We start from the raw sequence: 11,398 nt of genomic DNA, 5'->3' as shown, positions 1-11,398 counted from the left end.
AGAATTATTGGCGGCCATTCCTGAGGTCCGAAAAGTCTAAACCTTGTCTGTGGTATTTTGAGTAGGATCTGGGAAGGGATGACTGTGACGAGCTTCAAACTCGTGAGTGTTGGGCGTGTGACAGACGCAAAAGGATCAATGGATCCTATTCCAACATGATCGAGAACCGACAGATGATTAGCCGTACGGTGACAGCGCATTTGGAACATTTTCACTGAGAGGACGGGAAGTAGCCATTGACAACGATGATGCCCAACATAAAGGTTGCCATGGAAAGGAGTATGAATGATTGGAAGAAGGCAATAGGAAAGCAGAGGTTCAGAAGGAACAAAGCATCTTCATACGCTTATCTGAAATTCTCACCAATGAATTACATAAGTATCTCTATCTTATTTTATTTATCTTTTAATTATCAATTCTCCATAACCATTTGAATCCGCCTGACTGAGATTTACAAGGTGACCATAGATTGCTTCAAGACGACAGTCTCCGTGGGATCGACCCTTACTCACGTAAGGTTTATTACTTGGACGACCCAGTGCACTTGCTGGTTAGTTTCGCGGAGTTATGACAAAGAGTTGAGATTACAATTGTGCGTACCATGATGTTGGCGCCATTGATGATCACAATTTCATGCACCAAATTTTTGGCGCCGTTGTCGGGGATTATTCGAGTTTGGACAACTGACGGTTCATCTTGTTGCTTACATTAGGTAATTTTATTTTATGTTTAAGCTTTTTACTTCTTATTTTCGAAATTTCTTTTTTCAAAAATACAAAAAAATTTTCTATTTTGTTCTTCAGAGTTTTTAAGAATGAATTTTAGAGTTTCATGATGATTTGTTGAAGTCTGGCTGGCTGTGAAGCCATGTCTAATCTTTTGGACCGAGGTTTCAACTTATCATCACAATGGCTTGTTGATTTCTATCAATCTTGCTGTTGAACGTAATGATTTGCTAAAGCTTGGCTGGCCATTGGCCATGTATAGTGTTTGGACCGAAGCTTTCACTGGAAGCTTGGTTGGCTAGTAAGCCATGTCTAATTCCTGGACCGGAGTTTTAGACTAATATTGCAATGATTTTTGGAATTCTTATTAAAAATTTTGAATCCCTTTATCTTCTTTTCCATATAATTTTTGAAAAATCACAAAAATTTTTTTTAAATTTTAAAATAAAAAATATTTTATGTTTCTTGTTTGAGTCTAGGGTCTAATCTTAAGTTTGGTGTCAATTGCATTCTTCTAATTTTCGAAAAATACATGCATTATGTTCTTCATTGATCTTCAAGTTGTTCTTGATGATTTCCTTGCTCTGATCTTTAAATTCTCTTGTTTTGTGTCTTTTGATGTTTCTCATACGCATTTTTAAATTGTTATAGTCCTTAGTATATAAACTTCTAAGTTTGGTGTCTTGCATGCATTGTTTATTTGATCTTAGCTGTATTTTTTTATTGTTTCTCATCATCAAAAAATTCAAAAAAAAATTTTAAACTTGTGTCTTTTCAAGTCAATAATACAGAGAATTGAAGATTCGGAACATACAACAGAGGAATTACATAGAAAAAGCTGGGCGTTCAAAATGCCCAGTGAAGAAGGAAAACTGGCGTTTACACGCCAGCCAGGGTACCTGGCTGGGCGTTAAACGCCCAAAAAGGTAGCATTTTGGGCGTTAAACGCCAAAATGGATGCCATTCTGGGCATTTAACGCCAGGAGGACACTAGAGGGAAGATTTTGTTTTTAATTCAAATTTTTTTCAAATCATATCTTTTCAATCATATCTTTTCAAAATCAATTTCTTTTCAATTTTCTTACTATTTTCAAAAATCCTTGCTACAATTAGTGATTTAATTTAAAATTTTCAAGTTGTTACTTGCATTTTAAAGAAGGATCAACAGTTCTAATTCTAGAATCATATCTTTTAATTTCTTGTTAGTCAAGTAATCAACTTTAATTTTAAAAACTTTCTTCTTTTAAATTTGATTCTCAATCATATCTTCTCAATCACATCTTCTCAATCACATCCTTTTCAAATTAAGTTTCAATCATATCTTTTTTATTTCTAATTTCAAAATATTTTTCAAAAATCACTTAATTTCTTTCCCAATCTTAGTTTTCGAAAATCATTTACCAAATTTTAAAAATTTCTCTTAATTATTTCAAAATCTTTTCACTTTATTTTCGAAAATTCTTCCCCTCTTCTCACATCCTTCTATTTATGGACTAACACTCCTCCTCAATGTATAATCCGAACTCTATCTCTCTTGATAAGTTCGAATTCTTTCTTCTCTACCTTCTCCTTCTATTCTTCTTTACCTCTGACACCTTAAGGAATCTCTATACTGTGACATAGAGGATTCTATATTTTCTTCTCCTCTCTTTTCATATGAGAAGAATCAAGGACAAAGGCATTCTTGTTGAAGCTGATCCTGAACCTGAAAGGACCTTGAAGAGAAAGCTAAGAGAAGCTAAACTACAACTCTCTATAGAGGACCTAACAGAACTTTTCAAACAAGAAGAAGCCATGGCAGCCGAAAACAACAACAATGCCAACAATGCAAGGAAGGTGCTTGGTTTCATGGACTTCCTTTGGAAGATCCTCATCAGTTCTTAGCTGAATTTTTGCAAATCTGTGACACTGTCAAGACCAATGGGGTTGAACCCGAGGTCTACAAGCTTATGCTTTTTCCCTTTGCTGTAAGAGACAGAGCGAGAACATGGTTGGATTCACAACCTAAAGAAAGCCTGAACTCTTGGGAAAAGCTAGTCAATGCCTTCTTGGTAAAGTTCTTTCCACCTCAAAAATTGAGCAAGCTTAGAGTGGAAGTCCAAACCTTTAGACAGAAGGAAGGTGAATCCCTCTATGAAGCTTGGGAAAGATACAAACAATTGATCAGAAGGTGTCCTTTTGACATGCTTTCAGAATGGAGCATCATAGGTATCTTCTATGATGGTCTATCTAAACTGTCCAAGATGTCATTGGACAGCTCTGCTGGAGGATCTCTTCATCTGAAGAAGACACCTGCAGAAGCTCAAGAACTCATTGAAATGGTTGCAAATAACCAATACATGTACACTTCTGAAAGGAATCCTGTGAATAATGGGACAAATCAGAAGAAAGGAGTTCTTGAAATTGATACTCTGAATGCCATATTGGCTCAGAACAAAATATTGACTCAACAAGTCAATATGATTTCTCAGAGTCTGTCTGGAATGCAAGCAGTAACAGGCAGCACCAAAGAAGCTTCATCTGAAGAAGAAGCTTATAATCTTGAGAACCCAGCAATGGAAGAGGTGAATTACATGGGAGAATCCTATGGAAAAACCTATAATCCTTCATGGAGAAATCATCCAAACCTCTCCTGGAAGGATCAACAGAGGCCTCAACAAAGCTTCAACAACAATAATGGTGGAAGAAATAGGTTTAGCAATAGCAAGCCTTTTCCATCATCTTCTCAGCAACAGACAGAGAATTCTAAGAGCCATTCTGACTTAGCAACCATAGTCTTTGATCTAATTAAAACCACTCAAAGTTTCATGATTGAAACAAGATCCTCCATTAGAAATTTGGAGGCACAAGTGGGTCAGATGAGTAAGAAAGTTACTGAACTCCCTCCTAGTACTCTTCCAAGCAATACAGAAGAGAATCCAAAAGGAGAGTGCAAGGCCATCAACATAATCCACACGGCTGAACCTGGAGAGGAGGAAGAGGCAGTAATCTCCACTGAGGAAGACCTCAATGGACGTCCACTGGCCTCCAAGGAGTTTCCTAATGAGGAACCATGGGAATCTGAGGCTCACACTGAGACCATAGAGATTACATTGAATTTACTTCTGCCATTCATGAGCTCTAATGAATATTCATCCTCTGAAGAAGGATGAAGATGTTACTGAAGAACAGGTTGCTAAGAACCTTGGAGCAATCATGAAGTTAAATGCCAAGCTATTTGGTAATGAGACTTAGGAGGATGAACCCCCCTTGCTCACCAAAGAACTGGATGACTTGACTAGGCAGAAATTACCTCTAAAGGGACAAGATCCTGGAAAGTTCTCAATACCTTGTACCATAGGCACCATGACCTTTGAGAAGGCTCTGTGTGACCTAGGGTCAAGCATAAACCTTATGCCTCTCTCTGTAATGGAGAAGCTAGGAATCATTGAGGTACAAGCTACAAGAATCTCACTAGAGATGGCAGACAATTCAAGGAAACATGCTTATGGACTTGTAGAGAATGTCTTAGTAAAGGTTGAAGACCACTACATCCCTGCTGATTTCATAATCCTAGAGACTGAGAAGTGTATGGATGAATCCATCATCCTTGGCAGACCCTTCCTAGCCACAACAAAAGCTATGATTGATGTTGACAGAGGAGAATTGATCCTTCAAGTGAATGAGGACTCCCTTGTGTTTAAAGCTCAAGGATTTCCCTCTGTAACCATGGAGAAGAAGCATGAAAAGCTTCTCTCAATGCAGAGTCAAACAAAACCCCCACATTCAAACTCTAAGTTTGGTGTTAAGAGACCATCATCATGCTCTGAGTATCTGTGAGGCTCCATGAGAGCCCACTGTCAAGCTACTGACATTAAAGAATCGCTTGTTGGGAGGCAACCCAAATTTTACTTATCTATGTTAAATTTCTATTTTCCATTGTTATTTTATGTTTTCTGTAGGTTGATGATCATGTGAAGTCACAAAAATAATTGAAAAAGCAAAAACAAACTGAAAAATAGAATGAAAAATAGCACACCCTGGAGGCGAAGGCTACTGGCGTTTAAACGCTAGTAAAGGCAGCAGAATGGGCGTTAAACGCCCTGTCTGGCACCATTCTGGGCATTTAACGCCAGAAATGGGCACCAGACTGGCGTTAAACGCCAGAATTGGCAGCAGAGGGCATTTTGCACGCCTAATTGGTGCAGGGATGAGAAATCTTTGACACCTCAGGATCTGTGGACCCCACAGGATCCCCACCAACCTCAACTCACTCTCTCTCTTCTTCACACCTTTTCATAATACTCTTCTCCATAAACCCTTCACCAATCCACATCCATTCATCATAAACCTCACCTACCTCACCATTCGAATTCAAACCACTTTCCCTCCCAATCCCACCCATACATGGCCGAACCCAAACCCTCTCCCCACTCCTATATAAACCACTCTTCACCCCTTCATTTTCACTCATCTTCAACACTACTTCTCCTCCTTGGCCGAAACAATACCCCCTTCCATCTCCTCTATTTCTTCTTCCTCTACTCTCTTCTTTCTTCTTTTGCTCAAGGACGAGCAAACCTTCTAAGTTTGGTGTGGTAAAAGCGTTGCTTTTTGTTTTTCCATAACCATTTATGGCACCTAAGGCCGGAGAAACCTCTAGAAAGAGGAAAGGGAAGGCAAAAGCTTCCACCTCCGAGTCATGGAAGATGGAGAGATTCATCTCAAAGGTGCATCAAGACCACTTCTATGAAGTTGTGGCCAAGAAGAAAGTGATCCTCGAGGTCCCTTTCAAGCTCAAAAAAGGTGAATATCCAGAGATCCGACATGAGATTCGAAGAAGAGGTTGGGAAGTTCTCACCAACCCCATTCAACAAGTCGGAATCTTAATGGTTCAAGAGTTCTATGCCAATGCATGGATCACCAAGAACCATAATCAAAGTGTGAACCCGGACCCTAAAAATTGGCTTACAATGGTTCAGGGGAAATACTTAGATTTCAGTCCAGAAAATATAAGGTTGGCATTCAACTTGCCCATGATGCAAGGAGATGCACACCCCTACACTAGAAGGGTCAACTTTGATCAAAGATTGGACCAAGTCCTCATAGACATTTGTGAAGAGGGCGCTCAATGGAAGAGAGATTCAAGAGGGAAGCCGGTTCAACTAAGAAGGCATGACCTCAAGTCTGTGGCTAGGGGATGGTTTGAGTTCATCCAACGCTCAATCATTCCCACTAGCAACGGGTCTAAAGTTACTATAGACCGGGCTATCATGATCCATAGCATCATGATTAGAGAGGAAGTAGAAGTTCATGAGGTTATATCCCTAGAACTCTACAAGGTGGTGGACAAGTCCTCTACTTTGTCAAGGTTAGCCTTCCCTCATCTTATTTGTCACCTTTGCAATTTAGCTGGAATTGACATAGAGAAAGACATCCTCATTGATGAGGACAAGCCCATCACTAAGAAAAGGATGGAGCAAACAACAGATCCCACTCATGGACAAGAGCATGAGGAAATTCCTCATCATGAAATCCCTGAGATATCTCAAGGGATGCATTTTTCTCCACAAAACTATTGGGAGCAAATCAACACCTCCCTAGGAGAATTAAGTTCCAACATGGGACAACTAAGGGTGGAGCACCAAGAGCATTCTATCCTTCTCCAAGTGGATTTCAGGTATTTTCTGGCTGAAATTGAGGAACCTGAGCAAAAAATCTGATTCAGAGGCTGAAAAAGGACTGATGCAGTTGGATTCTGACCTCCCTGCACTCAAAGTGGATTTTCTGGAGCTACAAAAACCCAATTGGCACGATCTCAATTGCGTTAAAAATTAGACATCCTGGGCTTTCCAGAAATATATAATAGTCCATACTTTTCCCAAGATTTGATGGCCCAAACCGGCATTCCAAGTCAGCATAGAAATTCTGGTGTCAAAACGCCAGAACTAGCATGAAAGCTGGAGTTAAACGCCCAAACTGGCACAACAGCTGGCGTTTAACTCCAAGAAAAGTCTCTACACGTGAAAGCTTCAATGCTCAGCCCAAGCACACACCAGGTGGGCCCGAAAGTGGATTCTGCATCATTTACTCATTTCTGTAAACCCTAGGTTACTAGTTTTCTACAAATAGGACCTTTTGCTACTGTATTTTACACACTGGATCATACTTTTCATCTTGGAACTTGTATGTTCATGCTTTGGGAGGCTGGCCATTCGGCCATGCCTAGACCTTTTGTTCTTATGTATTTTCAACGGTAGAGTTTCTACACACCATAGATTAAGGTGTGGAGCTCTGCTGTTCCTCATGAATTAATGCAAAGTACTATTGTTTTTCTATTCAACTCAAGCCTATTTCTATTCTAAGATATCCATTCGTTCTTCAACATGATGAATGTGATGATCTGTGACACTCATCACCATTCTCACCTATGAACGCGTGCCTGACAACCACTTCCGTTCTACTTGCAATAGCTTGAATGTGTATCTCTTAGGTTTCTAATCTAAGATTAGAACCTTCGTGGTATAGGCTAGAATTATTGGCGGCCATTCCTGAGGTTTGGAAAGTCTAAACCTTGTCTGTGGTATTCCGAGTAGGATCTGGGAAGGGATGACTGTGACGAGCTTCAAACTCGCGAGTGTTGGGCGTGTGACAGATGCAAAAGGATCAATGGATCCTATTCCAACATCATCGAGAACCGACAGATGATTAGCCGTGTGGTGACAGCGCATTTGGAACATTTTCACTGAGAGGAAGGGAAGTAGCCATTGACAACAGTGATGCCCAACATAAAGCTTGCCATGGAAAGGAGTATGAATGATTGAAAGAAGGCAATAGGAAAGCAGAGGTTCAGAAGGAACAAAGCATCTTCATACGCTTATCTGAAATTCTCACCAACGAATTACATAAGTATCTCTATCTTATTTTATTCATCTTTTAATTATCAATTCTCCATAACCATTTGAATTCGCCTGATTGAGATTTACAAGGTGACCATAGCTTGCTTCAAGCCGACAGTCTCCGTGGGATCGACCCTTACTCACGTAAGGTTTATTACTTGGACGACCCAGTGCACTTGCTGGTTAGTTGTGCGGAGTTGTGACAAAGAGTTGAGATTACAATTGTGCGTACCATGATGTTGGCGCCATTGATGATCACAATTTCGTGCACCAAGTTTTTGGCGCCGTTGCCGGGGATTGTTCAAGTTTGGACAACTGACGGTTCATCTTGTTGCTTACATTAGGTAATTTTATTTTATGTTTAAGCTTTTTACTTCTTATTTTCGAAAAAAAAAATTTTCAAAAATACAAAAAATTTTCTATTTTGTTCTTCATAGTTTTTAAGAATGAATTCTAGAGTTTCATGATGATTTGTTGAAGTCTGGCTGGCTGTGAAGCCATGTCTAATCTTTTGGACCGAGGTTTCAACTTATCATCACAAGGGCTTGTTGATTTCTATCAATCTTGCTGTTGAACGTAATGATTTGCTAAAGCTTGGCTGGCCATTGGCCATGTCTAGTGTTTGGACCGAAGCTTTCACTGGAAGCTTGGCTGGCTAGTAAGCCATGTCTAATTCCTGGACCGGAGTTTTAGACTAACATTGCAATGATTTCTGGAATTCTTATTAAAAATTTTGAATCCCTTTATCTTCTTTTCCATATAATTTTTGAAAAATCACAAAAATTTTTTTTTAAATTTTAAAATAAAAAATATTTTATGTTTCTTGTTTGAGTCTAGGGTCTAATCTTAAGTTTGGTGTCAATTGCATTCTTCTAATTTTCGAAAAATACATGCATTATGTTCTTCATTGATCTTCAAGTTGTTCTTGATGATTTCCTTGCTCTGATCTTTAAATTCTCTTGTTCTGTGTCTTTTGTTGTTTCTCATGTGCATTTTTAAATTGTTATAGTCCTTAGTATACAAACTTCTAAGTTTGGTGTCTTGCATGCATTGTTTATTTGATCTTAGTTGCATTTTTTTATTGTTTCTCATCATCGAAAAATTCAAAAAAAAAAATTTAAACTTGTGTCTTTTCAAGTCAATAATACAGAGAATTGAAGATTCGGAACATACATCAGAGGAATTACACAGAAAAAGCTGGGCATTCAAAATGCCCAGTGAAGAAGGAAAACTGGCGTTTAAACGCCAGCCAGGGTACCTGGCTGGGCGTTAAACGCCCAAAAAGATAGCATTTTGGGCGTTAAACGCCAGAATGGATGCCATTCTGGGCGTTTAACGCCAGGAGGACACCAGAGGGAAGATTTTGTTTTTAATTCAAATTTTTTTTCAAATCATATCTTTTCAATCATATCTTTTCAATCATATCTTTTCAAAATCAATTTCTTTTCAATTTTCTTACTATTTTCAAAAATCCTTGCTACAATTAGTGATTTAATTTAAAATTTTTAAGTTGTTACTTGCATATTAAAGAAGGATCAACAGTGTTAATTCTAGAATCATATCTTTTAATTTCTTGTTGGTCAAGTAATCAACTTTAATTTTAAAAACTTTCTTCTTTTAAATTTGATTCTCAATCATATCTTCTCAATCACATCCTTTTCAAATTAAGTTTCAATCATATCTTTTTTATTTCTAATTTCAAAATCTTTTTCAAAAATCACTTAATTTCTTTCCCAATCTTAGTTTTCGAAAATCATTTACCAAATTTTAAAAATTTCTCTTAATTATTTCAAAATCTTTTCACTTTATTTTCGAAAATTCTTCCCCTCTTCTCACATCCTTCTATTTATGGACTAACACTCCTCCTCAATGTATAATTCGAACTCTATCCCTCTTGATAAGTTCGAATTCTTTCTTCTCTACCTTCTCCTTCTATTCTTCTTTACTTCTGACACCTTAAGGAATCTCTATACTGTGACATAGAGGATTCTATATTTTCTTCTCCTCTCTTTTCATATGAGCAGGATCAAGGACAAAGGCATTCTTGTTGAAGCTGATCCTGAACCTGAAAGGACCTTGAAGAGAAAGTTAAGAGAAGCTAAAGTACAACTCTCTATAGAGGACCTAACAGAACTTTTCAGACAAGAAGAAGCCATGGCAGCCAAAAACAACAACAATGCCAACAATGCAAGGAAGGTGCTTGGTGACTTTACTGCACATACTCCTGACTTCTATGGGAGAAGCATCTCAATCCCTGCCATTGGAGCAAACAACTTTGAGCTTAAGTCTCAATTAGTTTCTCTAATGCAACAAAATTGCAAGTTTCATGGACTTCTTTTGGAAGATCCTCATCAGTTCTTAGTTAAATTCTTGCAAATCTGTGACACTGTCAAAACCAATGGGGTTGAACCTGAGGTCTATAAGCTTATGCTTTTTCCCTTTGCTGTAAGAGACAGAGCGAGAACATGGTTGGATTCACAACCTAAAGAAAGCCTGAACTCTTGGGAAAAGCTAGTCATTGCCTTCTTGGCAAAGTTCTTTCCACCTCAAAAATTGAGCAAGCTTAGAGTGGAAGTCCAAACCTTCAGACAGAAGGAAGGTGAATCCCTCTATGAAGCTTGGGAAAGATACAAACAATTGATCAGAAGGTGTCCTTCTGACATGCTTTCAGAATGGAGCATCATAGGTATCTTCTATGATGGTCTATCTAAACTATCCAAGATGTCATTGGACAGCTCTGCTGGAGGATCTCTTCATCTGAAGAAGATGCCTGCAGAAGCTTAAGAACTCATTGAAATGATTGTAAATAACCCATACATGTACACTATTGAAAAGAATCCTGTGAATAATGGGACAAATCAGAAGAAAGGAGTTCTTGAAATTGATACTCTGAATGCCATATTGGCTCAGAACAAAATATTGACTCAACAAGTCAATATGATTTCTCAGAGTCTGTCTGGAATGCAAGCAGCAACAGGCAGTACCAAAGAAGCTTCATCTGAAGAAGAAGCTTATGATCCTGAGAACCCAGCAATGGAAGAGGTGAATTACATGGGAGAATCCTATGGAAACACCTATAATCCTTCATGGAGAAATCATCCAAACCTCTCATGGAAGGACCAACAGAGGCCTCAACAAGGCTTCAACAACAATAATGGTGGAAGAAATAGGTTTAGCAATAGCAAGCCTTTTCCATCATCTTCTCAGCAACAGACAGAGAATTCTAAGAGCCATTCTGACTTAGCAACCATATTCTCTGATCTAATTAAAACCACTCAAAGTTTCATGATTGAAACAAGGTCCTCCATTAGAAATTTGGAGGCACAAGTGGGTCAGCTGAGTAAGACAGTTACTGAACTCCCTCCTAGTACTCTTCCAAGCAATACAGAAAAGAATCCAAAAGGAGAGTGCAAGGCCATCAACATAATCCACACGGCCGAACCTGGAGAGGAGGAAGAGGCAGTAATCTCCACTGAGGAAGACCTCAATGGACGTCCACTGGCCTCCAAGGAGTTCCCTAATGAGGAACCATGGGAATTTGAGGCTCACACTGAGACCATAAAGATTCCATTGAATTTACTTCTGCCATTCATGAGCTCTGATGAATATTCATCCTCTGAATAGGGATGAAAATGTTACTGAAGAACAGGTTGCTTAGTACCTTGGAGCAATCATGAAGTTAAATGCCAAGCTATTTGGTAATGAAACTTGGGAGGATGAACCCCCTTGCTCACCAAAGAACTGGATGACTTGACTAGGCACCATGACCTTTGAGAAGGCTCTGTGTGACCTAGG

The 11,398-nt window shown here is 38.8% G+C and overlaps 2 non-coding genes across 2 annotated transcripts; both read right to left on the bottom strand.

Annotated features, from left to right (window-relative positions):
* Nucleotides 1–2,806: 2,806 nt before the first annotated feature.
* On the bottom strand, nucleotides 2,807–2,914 carry LOC148546258 (small nucleolar RNA R71). Its single transcript, XR_015901033.1, has one exon. It is a non-coding gene; the product is annotated as a small nucleolar RNA R71 (small nucleolar RNA).
* Nucleotides 2,915–10,162: 7,248 nt separating this feature from the next.
* On the bottom strand, nucleotides 10,163–10,270 carry LOC148546257 (small nucleolar RNA R71). The gene has a single exon (XR_015901720.1). It is a non-coding gene; the product is annotated as a small nucleolar RNA R71 (small nucleolar RNA).
* Between the last annotated feature and the right edge of the window lie 1,128 nt (nucleotides 10,271–11,398).

This window comes from Arachis ipaensis, chromosome B9 (assembly GCF_059453495.1).
Source record: "Arachis ipaensis isolate K30076 ecotype BB chromosome B9, ASM5945349v1, whole genome shotgun sequence".
In the NCBI taxonomy this organism is placed as follows: Eukaryota; Viridiplantae; Streptophyta; class Magnoliopsida; order Fabales; family Fabaceae; genus Arachis; species Arachis ipaensis.
Note: the sequence above shows the minus strand (reverse complement) of the source record. Positions and strands in the feature narration are given on the sequence as shown.